This window comes from Gossypium arboreum, chromosome 2, assembly GCF_025698485.1.
Source record: "Gossypium arboreum isolate Shixiya-1 chromosome 2, ASM2569848v2, whole genome shotgun sequence".
NCBI lineage: Eukaryota > Viridiplantae > Streptophyta > Magnoliopsida > Malvales > Malvaceae > Gossypium > Gossypium arboreum.
The window spans coordinates 47,304,823-47,324,498 of record NC_069071.1 but is presented as its reverse complement, the minus strand read 5'-3'; positions in this window follow the sequence as shown (position 1 = coordinate 47,324,498).

Genomic DNA, 19,676 nt, shown 5'->3' with positions numbered 1-19,676 from the left:
GATTCTGAGGGTAAGCAAAGTCTACCAACTTCGGGTTGCGGTAACTCGGAGCTTGGTGCTGAGGCACTGGCCGAGTTAGTAAGGAAAGTGGTAGAGGAAGTATTGGATACCAAAATTAAGGAAATTAGGGAAACGCTTCAAGCAGGGTGCTTAGAGTGTAAGAAAAGGAAGGATTCTAGTTCTCAGAATACCAAGCCTCGTTCTGTGAAACATGTTAAGGCACGACCAAACTATCCAATCTGCAAAGACTGCAACGGACGTCATCCGGGTGAATGCCATAGGAAGACAGGAGCATGTCTTAGATGTGGGTCCAAGGAGCATCGAGCTCGGGATCGCCAAGTTTATTTTATTTAAATATGTGTTATGAATTGTATGTGTGCTTGATAAATGTTTCTTTACTTTGGTAATTAGATGTTCTGGGTCGTACTAAGAATTATTTTTAATTAGAGTGCGTAGCGGAAGCATAGAGGTTTGACTTGAGTAATACGGTTAGTTGATAGTTGGAAATTTCGAGGACGAAATTTCTTTAAGGGGAGTAGAATTGTAACACCCCGAATTTGGGCCTAGAAGTATTGGGCCTTGAGTGTGGGTCCATAAAGAGGTTTTATATAGGTATTTAATTGTGCAATGAAATGAAACAATTAAATTTTTGCTATTAGTGGTTAATGGCTTTGAGAAGTGTTGGAGAAATCTTGGGTTCAAACTTGGGCTTTAGCAAAATTTTGGTATTAAGTGAAAAAACACGGATGCTTGGATGAGGGTTTTAAATTATTGTGTTAAATAAATGACACAAGGAAGCTTGTAGTCTAGTGGTTGTGGTGTCATTAAGGTTGTATGGGAGCTGGGTTCAAGCCTTGGCTCTTGCAATTTATTTTGTTTTTTTAAAGGAACTGGACTTTGGCCTTTAGACCTTATAATTAATTGGGGATAAAATATGACACAAAAAGCCTTGTGGCTTAGTGGCAAGTAGCGTGTGGAGCATTTAACGGGAGGCATAGGTTCGAATCCCATGGCAAGCAAAGAGCATTTATTTTGCTAACGAGGCGGCAAGAGTTGGTGTTGAATTTAAACTCTAATGTTGGAGGATCCCACATCGTGAAGCTAATATAAGAGTGGTTGTGAAGTGGCTTTAAATAGAGGAACCATGAAGAGAGTAAATGTACCTTTCTTGGCTGATCCATTTCACTGTATGGCGTGCTCGTTTGGGTTGGGCGTCGGCTAAGAGTGCTCGGAGCGTGGATTAACTCCAGTCTCCTATCAGGTTTGTATTTATCACTACTCTTGTTGTTGGATGGCTACCTCGGGCCGCGATGGGCCGAAAGGGGCCATGTGGGCGCAATGGGCCTACGGGCCCAATTGGATAAGTTGTTTGATTGTGTAGTAAATATTGGACTAGGCTAGGTGAATCGCATATCTGTGGCTAGGTTTGGGCTAAAAGGGCCACACGAGCGTGTGGGCCCATTTGGGCCGAGAATAGGCTTTAGCCCCATTCGTATTGTTATCCATGTTTAGAATACTTTAGTTTACCAATTACGGAAATGCCCTCGACTTGTAAAATTACCAAAGTACTCCCGATTTACAAAATTACCGTTTTACCCTCGGTTCTGTAATTACTATTTTACCTCGATTTACGTAATTACCGTTTTACCCTCGGTTCTGAATTATTGTTTTACCCTTGATTTACGAAATTCTTGTTTTACCTCGATTTATAGAATTACCGCTTTTACCCTCGATTTGTAAAATTACCGTTTTTGGTCGATTCTGAAATTACTGCTTTTACCCTCGGTTTACGAAATTACTATTTTACCCTCGATTTATAGAATTATCATTTTACCCCCAATTTACATAATTATGGTTTTACCCCCGATTTACATAATTATCGTTTTACCCTCGATTTACAGAATTACCGTTTTACCCTCGATTTACGAATTACCATTTTACCCTCGATTTATAGAATTCTTGTTTTACCCTTAATTTATAAAATTCTTGTTTTACCCTCGATTTACAAAATTACTAAAATACCCTTGGTTTGTGAAATTACCGCAATACCTCAATTTGTAAAACTACCAAAATACCCTGTATGGTAAAATGACGAATATGCCCTTATGTTCCGTATGGTGATGTGCTTAGGATTTACATATATTGATATTGGATTAGTTAAGTTTGAGTGATGGTGGTGGTTATCGTGGCGATTGATTTTGGAAATGTTTCAACTTCAACCCATAACAGTGTGTACTAACCTCTAAATAGCTTAGATTAATATTTCTTTGAAAAGTCGAAAGTTTCATATTTTAGTGATTAGGAATTAATATTTACATCTATTTTATACGCACGTTTAAGTTGGATTCTAGCGGATATGGGGTAGGAAGGTATTTGGAACGTTCTTCAATGAGTAGATCTCTTGGTAAGTATTCGAACCTTCTTTCCATTTGTATCTTGTGGTTTAAGAAAAGTGAAAACCCTCTCGTCGACTAAGGCTAAAAGGGTTTTTGGTGTTATTTGGCTTGTTGGTACTAGTGAGGATTAAAGGCTACCGATCGAGGAGTGTGAAAAGCTTGGATCATCGGAGTGACTAAATCTAGTCATCAACTTCGCAAAGGTATGAACCCAAGGGCCATTGTGGATGGTGGCGAATGTGTAAGTGATGATAATAGGTAGTTTTGATTTGGTTTAATATTAACATGGTCTAATCTATAAGTGGTTGATTATAGGAGAAATCGCATAGGAGATCTCGTCAAGGAATATCGCAAATCGGTGTGTAACGAACCCTTTTCATAGCTTAAAGCGATAAAATGCGAAAAGCAAAATCTCAAAATCCTAGCATTTCGAGGACTTGTGAGCAATGACGCTCACTAGTTAGTTAGAATCGATGAGACAATGATCGAGAATGATGGAAGCGGTAAGAATGTGATTTTTGGCGTTCTTGGTAAGTTGGGCCTCGAGGGGTCAAGTGGGGCCCATTGGGCTTTCGGGCCCATTTGGGTAAAATTGGTAGAGAACGAAATATGTTAAATTGCATGTTAAGACTATTATCTTGTTATGGACATAGGCTAAATGGGCCTAGATGACAAAATCACCGAGTAGGGCCCATTACGGTTTTTGGCCCAATAACTCGTTTTAAGCTAAAAATGGGCCGTAATCACTTGTTTGCACCCATGAATAGTTTGTAACCGTTAATGAACATGGAAACCCTAATTTTGGTAAAATTACAAGATTACCCTTATAATATGAAAATGACCGTTTGCCCCTAGGTAAAATGACCATTATACCCCTAGGGTTTATATATGAACTTAATGCATGGGATTTTGATAAACATGATATGTATGATATGCACATGATATGTATGATATGCACATGACATGTATGATATGCACATGATATGTATGATATGCACACGAGATGTTCATAAATGTATTGGGTTGGGTTTTTATATGAATGGAGGAAGTGAAAAGGGCTTATGCCCCGATTATTAAAGGGCTTATGCCCGATTATCAAAAGGGCTTATGCCCCGTTATCAAAAGGGCTTACGCCCGATTATTAAAGGGCTTATGCCCGATTATAAAAAGGGCTTTTGCCCCAAGATTAAAAGAGGCTAGGCCTCGGTTATATGATAAAGCACTAAGCCGCCAAAGGAGAGTTATGGCGGGGTGGGTCGAGTTAATCCCCACATGGTGTGTTGGTTGGTACGGTGGAGAGTAGCGGATGGTGGGTTGAGTAGTCTCCCAATTGGGCTTGCATTCTTTCATTGACATTATATGTGATATTGAAATGGGCCTATGGGCCATACCGTTTCTGATAAAGGCTTCGCCCAATAATATGAAATTTGAAAAGGCTTGACCCGGTGTTATGAAATATGAAATATGAAAAGGGCTATGGCCCAATACATGTTTGAGATTGGATTTGGGCTTAGACCCAACAGTTGTCATTGTTTTGGGCTCGAAAGGGCTTGTTGCACATGAGTTTCCAAACTCACCCCTTTCCTTAACCTTGCAGGTGAGCCTTGATATGGGGACTTGGGTCGGAGGGGATTCAGAGTAGCCACGGTGATCGTCTTTTGGCTTTTAAACAAGCGTTGGTTTTCATTAAATTTCCTTTAATTATTATTTATTTTTGGGTTGTAATAAGGCCATTTTAACTTTTCTTTTATTTCTTCTCGAGATTATTTTATTTTTAATAACTTCAAACCTGGTTGATAATTGTTCAAATCGGCTAGACTTAGGACGTGTTTTCAAAATGATACTTGTTTTAAAAATATCTCAACACCACGATTAATTGATTTATCAAATACGTCCACTTAAACAAATTTAAACTCGATATGACAAAGTGTGGCTATGGTTGTGGGCATGTCTAGGATTGGATCCAATTAAAGAGCTTGGTACTTAAGTAGCCTTCATGGCTCACCTCCTCTGTCTCGGATACCTACCTGGTGCCCAGCTTCTATACACTTTGTTAACTCAACAAAATATATGGTTTTAAAACACTAAAACGGGCGTGGGTTTTCAACTCCAATGTGGCACGTCGATTCTACCATAACGTCTGGGCTGGTTTGGGGTGTTACATTTAGTGGTATCAGAGCTAAGTTGCAACAACTTGGCTGTGGATCGGGTCCGAAAATTTTTCGAAAATTTTTCGAAAATTTAGGCCTAAGAAGGGTATTTTTGGAAATGGGTTTTGAAAAGTTCATTTTAAAGATGTTTTGCGGAGTATATATGTTAAAATGGTCCAAGTTTTTCTGTTTTAAATCAAGAGTTTCAAAATAAAGGGTGTTTTCAAGTCAAAGTTTTTAAATTTCTATTTTCGGTGATCAAAAATATGGTTTTCGAGTTTTAAATGGATTGAGAAAGAAGTGGCGCACTGAATCCCAGGCACCAAGTCTGTAAGTATTTCTGTTCCTCATATTACCTTTGTATTAAGATATTACTGTAGATAGAATCGAGACCATATCATGACATTATGACTAGGGCAACCCTAAAAACTCTAGAATACCAAGGCGTAGCTAGGCTATGATTACGTGAAAATAGAAACTTTAAAATACTATCTCTGCATAAGACATATGAATAAATAGTAAAATTTTTGAGATCTTTGTAGTTAATTGATATGTGTACTGGTAATGTAGAGTATTGATATGGATTTTGAGGGTAAGCAAAGTCTACCAACTTCGGGTTGCGGTAACTCGGAGCTTGGTACTGAGGCATTGGCCGAGTTAGTAAGGAAAGTGGTAGAGGAAGTATTGGATACCAAAATTAAGGAAATTAGGGAAACGCTTCAAGCAGGGTGCTTAGAGTGTAAGAAAAGGAAGGATTCTAGTTCTCAGAATACCAAGCCTCGTTCTGTGAAACATGTTAAGGCACGACCAAACTATCCAATCTGCAAAGACTGCAACGGACGTCATCCGGGTGAATGCCATAGGAAGACAGGAGCATGTCTTAGATGTGGGTCCAAGGAGCATCGAGCTCGGGATCGCCAAGTTTATTTTATTTAAATATGTGTTATGAATTGTATGTGTGCTTGATAAATGTTTCTTTACTTTGGTAATTAGATGTTCGGGTCGTACTAAAATTATTTTTAATTAGAGTGCGTAAGCGGAAGCATAGAGGTTTGACTTGAGTAATACTGGTTAGTTGATAGTTGGAAATTTCGAGGACGAAATTTCTTTAAGGGAGTAGAATTGTAACACCCAATTTGGGCCTAGAAGTATTGGGCCTTGAGTGTGGGTCCATAAAGAGGTTTTATATAGGTATTTAATTGTGCAATGAAATGAAACAATTAAATGTTTACTAATAGTGGTTAATGGCTTTGAGAAGTGTTGGAGAAATCTTGGGTTCAAACTTGGGCTTTAGCAAAAATTTTGGTATTAAGTGAAAAAACACGGATGCTTGGATGAGGGTTTTAAATTATTGTGTTAAATAAATGACACAAGGAAGCTTGTAGTCTAGTGGTTGTGGTGTCATTAAGGTTGTATGGGAGCACTGGGTTCAAGCCTTGGCTCTTGCAATTTATTTTGTTTTTTTAAAGGAACTGGACTTTGGCCTTTAGACCTTATAATTAATTGGGGATAAAATATGACACAAAAGCCTTGTGGCTTAGTGGCAAGTAGCATGTGGAGCATTTAACGGGAGGCATAGGTTGAATCCCATGGCAAGCAAAGAGCATTTATTTTGCTAACGGTGGCGGCAAGAGTTGGTGTTGAATTTAAACTCTAATGTTGGAGGATCCCACATCGAAGCTAATATAAGAGTGGTTGTGAAGCTGGCTTTAAATAGAGGGAACCATGAAGAGAGTAAATGTACCTTTCTTGGTTGATCCCTTTCGCTGTATGGCGTGCTCGTTTGGGTTGGGCGTCGGCTAAGAGTGCTCGGAGCGTGGATTAACTCCGATCTCCTATCGTGTTTGTATTTATCACTACTCTTGTTGTTGGATGGCTACTTGGCCGCGATGGGCGAAAGGGGCCATAATGGTATAATGGGCCTACGGGCCCAATTGGATAAGTTGTTTGATTGTGTAGTAAATATTGGACTAGGCTAGGTGAATCGCATATCTGTGGCTAGGTTTGGGCTAAAAGGGCCACACGAGCGTGTGGGCCCATTTGGGCCGAGAATAGGCTTTAGGCGCATTCGTATTGTTATCCATGTTTAGAATACTTTAGTTTACCAATTCTTGAAATGCCCTCGACTTGTAAAATTACCAAAGTACTCCGATTCTGAATTACCGTTTTACCCTCGGTTCTGAAATTACTATTTTACCCTCGATTTACTGATTACCGTTTTACCCTCGGTTTGTAATTATTGTTTTACCCTTGATTTACTGAAATTCTTGTTTTACCTCGATTTATAGAATTACCGTTTTACCCTCGATTTGTAAAATTACCGTTTCTGAGTCGATTCTGAATTACCGTTTTACCCTCGGTTCTGAATTACTATTTTACCCTCGATTTATAGAATTATCATTTTACCCCAATTTACATAATTATCGTTTTACCCCGATTTACATAATTATCGTTTTACCCTCGATTCTGAAATTACTGTTTTACCCTCGATTTACGAAATTACCATTTTACCTCGATTTATAAATTCTTGTTTTACCCTTAATTTATAAAATTCTTGTTTTACCTCGATTTACAAAATTACTAAAATACCCTTGGTTTGTGAAATTACCGCAATACCTCAATTTGTAAAACTACCAAAATACCTGTATGGTAAAATGACGAATATGCCCTTATGTTCCGTATGACCGATGTGCTTAGGATTTACATATATTGATATTGGATTAGTTAAGTTTGAGTGACGGTGGTGGTTATCGTGGCGATTGATTTTGGAAATGTTTCAACTTCAACCCATAACGGTGTGTACTAACCTCTAAATAGCTTAGATTAATATTTCTTTGAAAAGTCGAAAGTTTCATATTTTAGTGATTCGGAATTAATATTTAGATCTATTTTCTCATACGTTTAAGTTGGATTCTAGCGGATATGGGGTAGGAAGGTATTTGGAACGTTCTTCAATGAGTAGATCTCTTGGTAAGTATTGAACCTTCTTTCCATTTGTATCTTGTGGTTTAAGAAAAGTGAAAACCCTCCGTCGACTAAGGCTAAAAGGGTTTTTGGTGTTATTTGGTTTGTTGGTACTAGTGAGGATTAAAGGCTACCGATCGAGGAGTGTGTGAAAAGCTTGGATCATCGGAGTGACTAAATCTAGTCATCAACTTGACAAAGGTATGAACCCAAGGGCCATTGTGGATGGTGGCGAATGTGTAAGTGATGATAATAGGTAGTTTTGATTTGGTTTAATATTAACATGGTCTAATCTATAAGTGGTTGATTATAGGAGAAATCGCATAGGAGATCTCGTCAAGGAATATCGCAAATCGTGTGTAACGAACCCTTTTCATAGCTTAAAGCGATAAAATGCGAAAAGCGAAATCTGAAATCACGGCATTTCGAGGACTTGTGAGCAAGCGAACGCTCACTAGTTAGTTAGAATCGATGAGACAATGAACGAGAACGATGAAAACGGTAAGAATGTGATTTTTGGCGTTCTTGGTAAGTTGGGCCTCGAGGGGCCGAAGTGGGGCCCATTGGGCTTTCGGGCCCATTTGGGTAAAATTGGTAGAGAACAGAAATATGTTAAATTGCATGTTAAGATTGTTAATACTGTTATGGACATAGGCTAAATGGGCCTAGATGACAAAATCAGCTGAGTAGGGCCCATTAGGGGTTTTTGGCCCAATAACTCGTTTTCGCTAAAAATGGGCCAGAATCACTGTTTGCACCCATGAATTGTTTGTAACCGTTAATGAACATGGAAACCCTAATTTTTGGTAAAATTACAAGATTACCCTTATAATATGAAAATGACCGTTTTGCCCCTAGGTAAAAATGACCATTATACCCCTAGGGTTTATATATGAACTTAACGCATGATATGTATGATATGCACATGATATGTATGATATGCACATGACATGTATGATATGCACATGATATGTATGATATGCACACGAGATGTTCATAAATGCATTGGGTTGGGTTTTTATATGAATGGAGGAAGTGAAAAGGGCTTATGCCCGATTATTAAAGGGCTTATGCCCCGATTATAAAAAGGGCTTATGCCCGATTATCAAAAGGGCTTACGCCCGATTATTAAAGGGCTTATGCCCAGATTATAAAAAGGGCTTTTACCCCAGTTATTAAAAGAGGCTAGGCCTCCAGTTATAGGATAAAGCAGCTAAGCTGCCAGTGGAGAGTTATGGCGGGGTGGGTCGAGTTAATCCCCACATGGTGTGTTGGTTGGTACGGGTGGAGAGTAGCGGATGGTGGGTTGAGTAGTCTCCCCAATTGGGCTTGCATTCTTTCATTGACATTATATGTGATATTGAAATGGGCCTATGGGCCATACCGTTTCTGATAAAGGCTTGACCCGATAATATGAAATTTGAAAAGGCTTGACCCGGTGTTATGAAATATGAAATATGAAAAGGGCTATGGCCCAATACATGTTTGAGATTGGATTTGGGCTTAGACCCAATAGGTCATCATTGTTTTGGGCTTTGAAAGGGCTTGTTGCACATGAGTTTCCAAACTCACCCCTTTCCTTAACCTTGCAGTGAGCCTTGATATGGGGACTTGGTAGGAGGATTGAGTAGCCACGGTGATCGTCTTTTGGCTTTTAAACAAGCGTTGGTTTTCATTAAATTTCCTTTAATTATTATTTATTTTTGGGTTGTAATAAGGCCATTTTAACTTTTCTTTTATTTCTTCTCGGGATTATTTTATTTTTAATAACTTCAAACCTGGTTGATAATTGTTCAAATCGGCTAGACTTAGGACGTGTTTTCAAAATGATACTTGTTTTAAAAATATCTCAACACCACGATTAATCGATTTATCAAATACGTCCACTTAAACAAATTTAAACTCGATATGACAAAGTGTGGCTATGGTTGTGGGCATGTCTAGGATTGGATCCAATTAAAGAGCTTGGTATTTAAGTAGCCTTCATGGCTCACCTCCTCTGTCTCGGATACCTACCTGGTGCCCAGCTTCTATACACTTTGTTAACTCAACAAAATATATGGTTTTAAAACACTAAAACGGGCGTGGGTTTTCAACTCCAATGTGTACGTCGATTCGGCCATAACGTCTGGGCGGGTTTGGGGTGTTACATTTAGTGGTATCGAGCTAAGTTGCAACAACTCGGTACGTGGATCGGTCCGAAAATTTTTCGAAAATTTTTCGAAAATTTAGGCCTAAGAAGGGTATTTTTGGAAATGGTTTTTGAAAAGTTCATTTTAAAGATTGTTTTGGGCTCTGAAAGGGGCTTGTTGCACACTGAGTTTCCAAACTCACCCCCTTTCCTTAACCTTGCAGGTGAGCCTTGATATGGGGACTTGGGCTGGAGGGGATTCAGAGTAGCCACGGTGATCGTCTTTTGGCTTTTAAACAAGCGTTGGTTTTCATTAAATTTCCTTTAATTATTATTTATTTTTGGGTTGTAATAAGGCCATTTGAACTTTTCTTTTATTTCTTCTCGGGATTATTTTATTTTTAATAACTTCAAACCTGGTTGATAATTGTTCAAATCGGCTAGACTTAGGACGTGTTTTCAAAATGATACTTGTTTTCAAAATATCTCAAAACCACGATTAATCGATTTATCAAAGACGTCCACTTAAACAAATTTAAACTCGATATGACAAAGTGTGGCTATGGTTGTGGGCATGTCTAGGATTGGATCCAATTAAAGAGCTTGGTACTTAGCGACCTTCATGGCTCACCTCCTCTGTCTCGGATACCTACACGGTGCCCGACTTCCATACACTTTGTTAACTCAACAAAATATATGGTTTTAAAACACTAAAACGGAACGTGGGTTTTCAACTCCAATGTGGCACGTCAGATTCGGCCATAACGTCTGGGCCGGGTTTGGGGTGTTACAGTTTTCGCAACGTCATAGCCTAGCTACTCATTCCTACCGTTTTACAGTTCTACCCTATTTAAAGTATCTTAGCAGGGTCGCAGTTCTTATCCACAGCATCATGCCAATATCACATAATGTAAAAAAAAGTATACTTACAGACTTGGTGCTGGGGATTCAGTGTGCCACCTTTTTCTTCCAAACCATTTAAAACAAAAAACATGTATTTGGTCACAAAAATAGAAATTTCCTAAAAATTAAAAATACCTTTGTTTTGAAATTCTTGATTTAAAATGCGTTTAGACACCCACAACCGAGTTGTTGCAACTTGGCTCTGATATCACTAAATGTAACACCCCAAACTCAGCCCAGACGATATGGCCGAATTCGACGTGCCACATTGAAGTTAAAAATTCACATTTCATTTTAGTGTTTTAAATAACTGACTTTTGTTAAGCTAACAAAGTGAATGGAAGCTGTGCACCAGGTAGGTATCTGAACAGAGGAGGTGAGCCATGAAGGCTGCTTAAGTACCAAGCTCTTCGATTGGATCCAATCCCAGACATGCCCACAACCATTGCCACACTTGGTTATAACGAGTTGAAATTTATTTGAGTGGATATCTTTGATAAACCAAATAATCGTGACGTTGTGTTATTTTGAAAACAAGTATCGTTTTGAAAATGCTCCCTAAGTCTAGCCCATATGAATTGTTATCAGAAAGTTTAAAGTTATTAAAAATAAAATAATCCCAGAAAAGAAAAAAAATAAAGTTAAAATGGCCTTATTACAACCCAAAAATAAATAGTAAATAAGGTAAACTAAACGAAACCAATTACTTATTTTAAAGTCCAAAAGCGATCATCGTGTCCACTCAATCCCTTGACTCAAGTCCCCACATCAAGGCTCACCGCAAGGTTAAGGAAGGGGTGAGTTTGGAAACTCAGCAGCAGAAGCCCTTTCGAGCCCAAAACAATATTAGCATACTGGGACTAAGCCCAAAATCAGTCTCAACATATACTGGGCCGAAGCCTTTCGTTAAACGATTATTGGGCTGAAGCCTTTTCATAATTCATATCACTGGGCCAAAGCCTTTACTGTAAACGGTATGGCCCATAGGCCCAAATCAATACCATATGCACTATTAATGGATATATGCAAGCCCGTTTGGGGAGACTACTCAACCCACCAACCGCTACTCTCCACCCGTACCAACCAAGCTCTCCATGTGGGGAATAACTCAACCCACCCAACCTAAACTCTCCACTGGCAGCATAGCTGCTTTATCATATAATTGGAGGCCTAGCCTTTTTTAATAACTAGGGCGAAGCCCTTTTTGATAAACTGGGGCAAAGCCTTTTTCGGTAAACTGGGGCATAGACCTTTTGCACTTCCTCCATTCATAAAAACCCAACCCATACATATATGAATACATCATGTACATATCATACATATCATGTGCATATCATGTCAAATCATGTATATCAAAATCTCATGCATCAAATTCATAATTTTAAACCCTAGGGGTATAATGGTCATTTTTACCTAGGGGCAAAACAGTCATTTTTCATATTATAAGGGTAATTTCGTAATTTTACCAAAATATCAGGGTTTTCCATGTTCATTAACAATTATCAATAACTCCAAGTGTTTAAACAATAATTTTAACGCACTTTATCAAATTCGGGCTTTTTGGGCCCAAAACCCTAATGGGCCCTACGAATGCCGAACTAGCCCTTTAAGCCCTCATAATCCAAATTTTACATCCGATCCACTCGTTTAACAAGCAGTATATCCAAGTTCCATTTTCTTTCAAATTTACCCCAAATGGACCCGGAAGCCCTTTGGGCCCCATTTCAGCCTCTCGAGGCCCATCTCACCATCGCGCAAAAAATCGTGCCCTTACCTGTTCCAACGATCCCGATCATCGAACTTAGCGAATCCAACTAACCTATGAGCGTTCGCGTGCTCACAAGTCCTCGAAATGCCAGAATTTCGGCATTTCGGCTTGTCGGCATATATCGATTTAAGCTACGAAAGAGGGTTCGTTACATACCTGTTTTGTGACGTTCACCAATGAAGTCTCCCACGGTAGCCTAAAATTATCCACCTCCACTTTTAGTGTACAAATCGTACTTATCAAACCCAAAATCTACCTTAACACATTCGGCCAAAGACCCCTAATGGCCATAGTTCACTTACCTTCACAGGGTCTGACGATATGATCCAAGCTTATCCAAATTGACACCCCATGCCTTGCTGCTCCTCCAACGTAACTATTCCACTATACAAACCATGAAAATCAAATGAAGAAGCCCAATAAGGCTTATATCTCTAATCGGCCACCTCCCTTAATTATAGGGGTTTCGACTTTTGTCAATAGTTACTACTGAATCGATTTAGAGTATGAATACTTACCACAGTCTCCCTTCCTAAACCGTTTAAAGCTTATAAGATAAAGGGATTGGCCACCAAAAAGTGAAGGGAAAAAGAGGGTTGCTGGTCAACAAGAAATCGACACCACCTAGCTTCACTGGTTTCGGCTTTTGCGGCTTTTTGACAGAAGTGGAGGTAAGGAAAAAAAAGTAGTAGAAGAACGGAAGGGAGTAGTGGACTGGTTTTGGAAAAAGAAAAGAAAGAAAGATGATGGATGGAAGGGTGGTAGGTTCGGCTAGAGAAGAAGAAAGAAAAAGAAAAGACTAATCCTATGGTTTACAAAGAAGAAAATGGCACAACAAGCTCCCAAATGCCTAAATACTAACCTAATACCCCTCTGCCGAAATCCCTTCTCTAATCCCCTCTATTCGGCCAACTCTATCTCTCTCTCAAATCCCTGAAATCTCTCCCCTTATCACTCCTTAATCCAAGGGTTTGACTGATTCAAACTCTCTCCCACAAAGTTCCATTCGGCTACAACTCTTGCATGCTCAAAGCATAAAAATAACACCACATTTGCCATCACAGGGAATCGAACCCAGGTTTCCCCCAACCACTTACACGCCACCTCTTTAGTTCCTTAGTGGCGTCACTTAGCCACTTTACCAGAGGCACTTTTGTGATACGTTTTACCCACAATTTCTAATAAGGCCACCTATCCAAAGCCCCTAACTTCTTAAGTCCAAAATTCAAAAATTCTACCGGGGTTTTGGCCATCACATGGGCCTTCCATAAGCCCATTTACACACTCCAATTATGAATTTCACAACCAAATATCAAATTTTAAAAAAAAACTTTACCAAAATCTCGAGAATCATGAAAAACTCGAAAATCAGGATGTTACATATGCTATATGATTGTTTCATTAATGCTTGATGAGCAGTTTGCTTGGTAGTAGTTCTAAGCATTCACTGAGCTTGTTAAGCTCACCCACTCCCTTTTTTAACCATTACAGATTAGTTGTGTGCCAGTGTGAGCGATGTGGTTTCTGGGAGGTGATCCAAGCAAGACTTTTGCATTATTTCGTAGGTGTTCTTTGTTTTATTTATATTTTGGGAAAAAGGCAATGTGGTAGACTTGTTTATTGCCATGACATTTTGGGATATTTAACGGCTTTGTTATTTCATTTTTGGAAATTTACGAATTTACATGGTTGCTCTTGTTTGGACTCATTTAAACAGTTTGAAATGAAAAAATTAGCCGTAGGATGATTATTTATCGAAGTAAGCATTGCATGATACTTAGAATTTGATTTGGAACGAGTTCATTGCATATGTATGCTGCATTTTGATGTCCAAAGGTAGAGATATTGATATTCGGGATTTAAAATCGATACCTCTGTCTTTTACATCATGGAGGGAGTCAAGATAAAGATTTGGCATCGATACATTTTCTCGAGTATCAATACTTGAGGGCGAAATTATTGGTACTTGTTCGGTGGTACCAATATTTTTCGATAATTAGGTTTTTAATCGAGAAACTGAATGCAAGTTTAGTATCATTTTTCCAAGGGGTATCAATACCACTTAGAGAAAATATTGATACCCTACTATCAGTATCGATACTTACGGACATGTTTTGGGAATTTTGCTAAATGGATATTATGCACGATTTAAATTATTTATAAGCCTAAATATGGTAAAATTAGTATGTAGCAATGATAACTACCTTGAATGATTGACTTAAAACCTCTATAGACAATAAAATGATGCACGTTTTGACTTAAAACCTATATGGACAATAAAATGATGGACATTTTGTTTACAATGAGCTTTCTACTTGATGTATGTGACATGAAATGGTGGTATGACATCCCATATTTGCGCTTGATGAACAATCTGGGCATAGGGTGTTACAGGTTCTATTAGAAGGTTTTTGATCTTATTTATCAAGATTAAACATGTTTTGTAAGGTAATTTAAAGAAATTTGAATTTCATCATCTTCATGAACCGATTTTTTGGATTTTTATGAAATTGATTTAAATGTGAAATTTATGTTTAGCATATGTTTATTTGGTCTAGTATTGACGTTTGGAAGTGATTAGGAGAGTTGGAGTGATTGATTTTGTGAGGAATCGAGTTTTTGACTTGATGATACAAATTCGATAAGGTAAATTTGAGTGAGAATTTCATGTAACCTAATTAATGAAAATTTGTGTTTATTATATCTTTTGAAATGTGGTGATATCTATTTTATCTCTATTAAAGCTTCGAACCTTGAAGATGATCAAGCTAATAGAAATTGAAGTTTGGATTTCCTTGGTTGATCACTTGGTTGTGGTTGAGTTAGTTGTGTGGTGAGTGTTATTAAAGGGCGGTTTGGTGAATTGACCCTCACTTATGCTTAATTGGATGATTAATTACTGATTGCAAATATTTAATTGAGTTCTGGTTGGTTAATTTTGCAAGATTATTGATATATGTTTAGGTGATGAAATTTTTGTTAAGTGTTGGTAAGTGAGCATCTATCAATTTTTATGTGCTTGATTTGATTTATCATAATGGTGAACTAAGCAAGCATACTAGAGTTTTTGGTTCATGGTATGTCGATATTTCAATAGATAAATGAACATTGATAATAGGTAATTAGTATGCTAAATTTAATTTGATGTTAAAATGGCTATGTTACATGATTCACATATATATTTTGGCACTTTAAATTGGGCACATTATTGACTGAAATTATGTTATGATTGATTGATTATAATGGCATTATAGCATGGTGGATCAATTGGATGTAGTTGGCATGCCGTAAGATTAGTGAGTACTCACCATATTGATATGTTATTTGTGAGCAATGAGGCTCTAGGTGGACTAATTTGGAGTAGATTAAGCTTGTGTCCTCACTCAACAAGACTGATTTGAGGTGATATAAGGGAGAGTCTGGCCTCAGCCCACTCAATCCAGGATTGATTTTGATCGTGATTGGGAGTAAGGAGATTTATTTATCCGATATATGATTATCTGATTAAGCCATGATTGTATATGCCAATATAAATGTATGAAAAGTTATATGCTAAATTGATAATTATATGTCGTGATTAATTATGATTTATGATACATGGTTGAGCATATGACATTGAACTATTATGGATTAATATTTTGATTGAAAATTTGTATTTGATTGATTTCAATTTAAGCATGATTTGGGTGCTAATTTACTCGTCCTTTTATTAACATTCACTGAGCTTTTTAAGCTCACACCCTCACATTTGTACAATTAATCGACAAGATTGAGGAGTCGAGCAAGAGAGTTCCAAGATATTAAAGCACGGTAGAGATTTAGTTACACATTTTAGAGATGTTAATCGGGCGTTGTGGAACTTCCGAGACTTAGTTTAATTTTGGTTATAATTGAACTTGGACATTAGACATTTTTTTTTTATTTTGGATGGTTTTATAATATCATATATACATGTTTGAGTTTGATTATTGAATAATTTACGGTGTATTGTTGCTTGATAACACAGTTATTGATAACATGATGTGTAAGGCATGATGTTTACACTAACAATTTTTTAAATGAAGCTTCAATGGAATGGTTTACTAGCGACTAAGGTACGCCACTTGTTTGAATTAATCGGTGGGTGATATGCATGAAATTGAATGTTTAATTTTATTTAATTGAGGCTTAATTTGTGTTAATTAAATTCAATTAAAGGTGTATGAATATGTATTATATTTAATTGTAGCTAAATTGGGTTTAATTGGCCATTAAAATACTCAAAATCTAGTTTCAAATCAAAGTTTTTGCATAAAAAAAACTGCAGTGGACTGTTGGGGGTTTGAATTCTGGTTTTTTTGAATTTGTTTTCTAGTCCGTTTAAATTACAATTTAGTCCTGTAACTTGATAAGTCTAATTAGAGACTTAAATAATAAGGAAACCTGATAAAATTTTAGGATTAGACTTGCAATTGATAAAATTTGTTAGAAACGCACTCAATTTAATATTCAGGTATAGTACTGATAGTTTGAAATTGTTACGGTTTAGTCCTTAATGATAAAACTTGAATTAGACATAGAAAATAAACCCGTATTAAGTTGAATTTTTTTATGGATTACATAAATTTACTAAAAGAGGGTTGGTAAATGTATAGATCTAAATTCGTGTAACACCCTTAACTCATATTTGTCGCCAGAATAGGGTTACGAGGCATTACCTATCAAATCACAACATACAACATAAATTTCATCATACATGAAACCAACATTACATAAACATTGATCAAACATATTCACATGTCCCTTATAAGGCTTTACGAGACCGCCTAGAAGAGGTTCGGGACTAAACCAATAACATTTAAAAAATTTGGGAAACTTAAAAAATTTTCATGTATACAGGGATCACACGCCCGTGTGAATAGGCCATGTGCCTCACACGGTCACCAGACACACCTGTGTCACAAGTCTTGTGGAAATAGGGCATACATACTGACTTGCATCACATGGCCGTGTGAAATTTGAAGGGTATACTAACTTGGGTCACACGGCTGGCCACACGCCCATGTGCCAGCCCGTGAGTCATACATGGCTAGTAAACATGCCCGTGTGTCTAAGTCGTGCAACTCTCTGACTTGTTTAACTAAGTTACAGTAGGCACACGGTCGAGACACACGCCCGTGTGCTCAACTGTGTGGGGCAAAACTAGGCTTGGTTTAAGCCATGTTTCTCACCCACTTCAAGCATACCTAAATCACAACATTTCATAGCATTTCAATATACTTATAAGCTGTAATATCCTGAATTAGGGCTTAATCGGAATAGTGGTTTCGTGACCACAAATCCGAGATAGTAATAATTATTTTATAATTATTTTGATGATTATGATATGATTGCATGATTGTGTGAAAATTTCGTGATGAAATTCTATGCCTAAAGTGCTTAAATTGAAAGTAGGGACTAAATCGAATAAGTTGCAAAACTTGCATTCTAGAAGTTTTTAGTATGCAATTGTTTTGGAATATTAATGAGGAGGTCTTAAATAGCAATTTGACTGATTTTAAGTTCATGGACAAAATTAGGACATGGAAGGAATTTTTGGAAAGTTTAGTAGTAAGGGTATTTTGGTCATTTAGTTATTAAAATGAATTAAAAACAAAATTAAAGCCAATTTTTGTCCATCTTCTTCATTAGGCCGAAATTTCAAGGGTTCTCCATAGTTAGGGTTTGTTTCAAGCTTCCAAGCTCCATAGTAAGTGATTCCAAGCCCCGTTTTTAATGTTCTTTACGTTTTTGGAATCCCGGTAGCTCGATTAAGCTTATGTTAGCAATAATTCAACCTAAGGTTTATATTTGGAAAAATACCCATAGGTGAAATTTGTGTATTTTGATGTTTTATGATAGAATATGAGGTTTTAAATTATGTTAGACAACTTGTGCTACTCGGTTTTGAGTGAAAACGAGTAAAAGGGCTTAATCGGCAAAAATACCTAATAGTCACAAGTATATGTTAGAGAGAGGATTTGATGTTGCCATAGAAGGGAAAAGTGATCAGAATGTTATAAAACATAAGAATAAGGAATAAAGTTTAATTCCCGAGCCTAGGGGCAAAAGTGTAATTTTTCCAAAGTTCGTAGTAAATGCTATTTTGATGAATGTATGTATTAAATAAGATTAATTTGGCATTATAGATCAAGAGAAACGAGATTCAAGTGGCGATCGAGGAAAAGAAAAGATTGTGGACTAAATTGCAAAATCTTTATATTTTGGTACCAAGGTAAGTTCATGTGGAAATAATGTAGCATAAATGTTATTTTTAAGTTATTAATGTTAATTATATGATATGCTGATTTTTAATCATGAAATATTATGCTTTGTGGTTAATGTTGAGTAATATGCAAATTATGTTTACTACTTGATAAATATGAATTGCTACCGAGTATCGGTTCCGATATTCCATGGAAGACGGCAAATGTGAGATCGAGGGAAAAAGCCCGTTTGAACCTTAGGAATAGATTAGGATACAAGTGACATGTCACTAGGATGGTTGAGCATCCGAACTCATTGAGTTGAGTCCGAGTTCACTTATGGATGCAAATGTCCGAACTCGTTGAGTTGAGTCTGAGTTCGAGAGATGTAACTAGGCATCTGAGCTCGTTGAGTTGAGCCCGAGTTCACTTATGGATGCGAACGCCTGAGCTCGTTGAGTTGAGTCCGAATTCACTTATGGGCGGGTTACATGGTAGCTTGGATACATATGTGGCACTTATGTGCAAACTTTCCATGTATCCGAATTATATTCCGATGTGTTCAACGGGTAAAATTCTACTCAAATGGAGGAATACTCAAGATGAAAGGGACGTATTGGTAAGTGTTGTGAAATGAATACTTTGAACAGGTATGTACTTAACCCTCGGGTTGAAAACTCGATATAACAACAATATGGTAAGATGATAAATGAAAATGTGATATGAATGTCTCGGTGATGATTATGCAAATGATGTTTTATGTTTGCTTATATAGTTGTGTTACTTGCTATTTGCATGTGAGCTTACTAAGCATTTAGGCTTACTCCTTCCTTTTTATTCACTGTAGTTTTGAACAAGCCAGCTCAGGAATCGGGACAGGTCGAAAGTTCGATCACACTATCCAAAGGATTTTCATCTGGGTAAATGGCTTGTAAAACTTAAGTATGGCATGTATAGCAATATACTTATTTTGTGTAAATAATTTTATGATATGGCCATGTTTGGTTGAGAAAATGTTTGATATTGATAAGTCATGGTGATGGCTAATTTAGATCATGTTTGATATTATGGAAGTTTAATAGGTTATCTAGTTCATAAAAATTCATGGAAATATGAAACTTGCCTTAAAACAGAATATTG